This window comes from Rutidosis leptorrhynchoides, chromosome 5, assembly GCF_046630445.1.
Source record: "Rutidosis leptorrhynchoides isolate AG116_Rl617_1_P2 chromosome 5, CSIRO_AGI_Rlap_v1, whole genome shotgun sequence".
NCBI lineage: Eukaryota > Viridiplantae > Streptophyta > Magnoliopsida > Asterales > Asteraceae > Rutidosis > Rutidosis leptorrhynchoides.
In genome coordinates, this window is record NC_092337.1 from 117,270,274 (window position 1) to 117,273,869 (window position 3,596).

The window sequence follows — 3,596 nt, forward strand, 5'->3', positions numbered from 1 at the left end:
ATCTTCCTTTCATTGATGTGATTTCAGGAATGCCTAGATATGCTAAATTCTTGAAAGATCTAATCTCAAATAGAAAGAAAATGGAAGAACTCTCGGCTGTTACCATGAATGCTAATTGTTCAGCAGTGCTGTTGAATAAGATACCAGAAAAACTATCTGATCCAGGAAGTTTCACAATTCCATGTTTTCTGGGTAGTCTTAGTTCAATAGAAGCATTGGCAGACTTAGGTGCTAGTATAAATCTAATGCCGTATTCACTATACACTAAACTAGACCTTGGAGAATTGAAACCAACCAGAATAAGCATACAACTAGCCGATAGATCAATAAAATATCCTAGAGGGATAATGGAGAACAAGCTAGTTAAAGTTGGTACTTTAGTATTTCCAGTAGATTTTGTTGTTCTGGACATGGAAGAAGATTCTCAAGTTCCTCTCATATTAGGAAGACCATTCTTAAACACGGCTAAAGCAATGATAGACGTGTTCGGTAAGAAATTGACCCTAAGTATAGAGGACGAGAGTGTTACCTTTTCAGTTGATAGAGCAATACAACAACCACAATCTGCAGATGATACATGTTATTATATTCAAACTATAGATGCACATGCAGAATTATTAGAAGAATTTCCAGAATTACAAGGAACAGGAGAATGTTCTTTAGGAGAAGGTAATGAACCAATTGATGAAGTTGAAATGTTAGCTACACTTATAGCTAATGGATATGAACCAACAACAGAAGAAATTCAAATGCTAAAAGAAGAAGACAGATATCGATATAAATCATCGATAGAAGAACCACCGAAATTAGAGCTAAAGCCACTTCCAAACCATTTGGAATACGCTTATTTACATGGTGAATCTGAATTACCTGTAATAATATCGTCTTCTCTTACTGAAAATGAGAAATCACAACTCATTTCTGTGTTGAAAGCTCATAAACCAGCCATTGCATGGAAGATTCATGATATTAAAGGAATAAGTCCTTCGTATTGCACACATAAAATCCTTATGGAAGAAGGTCATAAAACGTATGTGCAACGCCAACGAAGACTAAATCCTAATATGCAAGATGTAATTAAGAAAGAGATTATTAAACTGCTAGATGCAGGTTTGATATATCCAATCTCTGATAGTCCATGGGTAAGCCCAGTTCAATGCGTGCCTAAGAAGGGTGGCATGACTGTCATTACAAATGAGAAAAATGAGCTTATTCCTACTAGGGCTGTAACAGGATGGCGTGTATGTATTGATTATAGAAAATTAAATGACGCCACCAGAAAAGATCACTTTCCCTTACCTTTCATTGATCAAATGTTGGAAAGATTAGCCGGAAATAGTTACTATTGTTTTCTAGATGGATTTTCCGGATATTTTCAAATTCCAATAGCACCCGAGGACCAAGAGAAAACCACATTCACGTGCCCTTATGGTACTTTTGCTTACAAACGCATGCCATTTGGACTTTGCAACGCCCCTGCAACCTTTCAAAGGTGTATGATGGCGATTTTTCATGACATGATAGAAGAATGCATGGAAGTTTTCATGGATGACTTTTCAGTCTTCGGTGATACATTTGAATCATGTCTAGCTAATCTTGAACGAATGCTTATTAGATGCGAACAATCAAATCTAGTACTTAATTGGGAGAAATGCCATTTTATGGTTAAAGAAGGCATCGTTCTTGGTCATAAAATTTCAAAAGAAGGAATTGAAGTGGATAGAGCTAAAGTAGATGTAATTGCTAAACTTTCACATCCCACCAATGTTAGAGGAGTTAGGGGTTTTCTAGGGCATGCCGGTTTTTACCGACGTTTCATAAAAGATTTTTCTAAAATTGCCACTCCTATGAATAAACTCCTAGAAAAGGATGCTCCATTCATCTTTTCAGATGAGTGTATCAAATCTTTTAATATTCTTAAAGAGAAACTCACTAATGCGCCGATCATGATAACACCAAATTGGAATCTACCATTTGAACTAATGTGCGACGCAAGTGATTTTGCAATGGGAGCCGTTTTAGGACAAAGGATTGAAAAACGATTTCAACCTATATATTATGCTAGTAAGACGTTACAAGGAGCACAAACGAACTATACAACTACTGAAAAAGAACTCCTTGCTATTGTCTTTGCTTTTGACAAATTTCGATCATATCTCGTTCTAGCAAAAACGGTGGTCTATACCGACCATTATGCTCTTAGATACCTATTTTCAAAACAAGATGCTAAACCAAGATTAATCCGTTGGATCTTACTCTTACAAGAGTTTGATATTGAAATCCGAGATAAAAGAAAAGCAGAAAATCTCGTCGCTGATCATCTTTCTCGACTTGAAAATCCCGCATTAGAAGTTCTAAATGAATCGGTCATACAAGACAACTTTCCTGATGAATATCTATTGAAGATAGATTATAAAGAAATTCCATGGTTTGCGGACTATGCAAACTACTTAGTTTGTGGATTCCTTGAAAAAGGATTATCGTACCAAAAACAAAAGAAATTCTTCAGTGATATAAAACATTATTTTTGGGAAGATCCACATCTTTTTAAAAGTTGTCCCGATGGAATAATACGCCGATGTGTATTTGGAGATGAAGCTAGTAAAATTTTAAACCATTGTCACACAGGACCAACAGGAGGGCATTATGGGCCTCAACTAACAGCAAGAAAAGTTTATGATGCTGGATTCTATTGGCCTACAATTTACAAAGACTCATACCTTCTTTGCAAAACCTGTGATGCTTGTCAAAGGGCCGGAAAAATAAGTCAACGTGATGAAATGCCACAAAATGTCATACAAGTATGTGAAGTATTTGACATTTGGGGTATTGGCTTTACGGGTCCATTTCTAAAATCTCATAATAATCTCTATATTCTCGTAGCCATTGATTATGTATCTAAATGGGCGGAAGCACAAGCTCTCCCAACTAACGATGCACGAGTTGTAGTCAACTTTTTAAAACGTCTTTTTGCAAGGTTTGGAACACCGAAAGCTTTAATAAGTGATCGGGGTACTCATTTCTGTAATAATCAACTTGAGAAAGTTCTTAAAAGATATGGAGTAACTCATAAAATCTCCACCGCATATCATCCACAAACAAGTGGACAAGTTGAAAATACCAACCAAGCTTTAAAACGTATTCTAGAGAAAACCGTAGGATCAAATCTGAAGGAATGGTCCATTAAATTGGAGGATGCACTCTGGGCTTTTAGAACAGCCTACAAAATTCCAATTGGAACCACACCTTTTAGACTTGTTTATGGAAAAGCATGTCATCTTCCAGTAGAAATTGAACACAAAGCATTTTGGGCTTTGAAGACATGTAATCTTGATTTACATGAAGCCGGACGTCTACGATTAAGTCAACTAAACGAATTAGAAGAATTAAGACATGAAGCATACGAAAATTCATTAATCTATAAAGAAAAAAACGAAAAAATGGCATGATAAAAGAATCAAAAGTTTAAAAGAATTTAAAGAAGGAGACAGAGTTCTTCTTTTCAATTCACGATTCAAGCTATTTCCTGGAAAATTGAAATCAAGATGGTCTGGACCATTCATAGTCAAAAGAGTTTTCCCATACGGAACGATAGA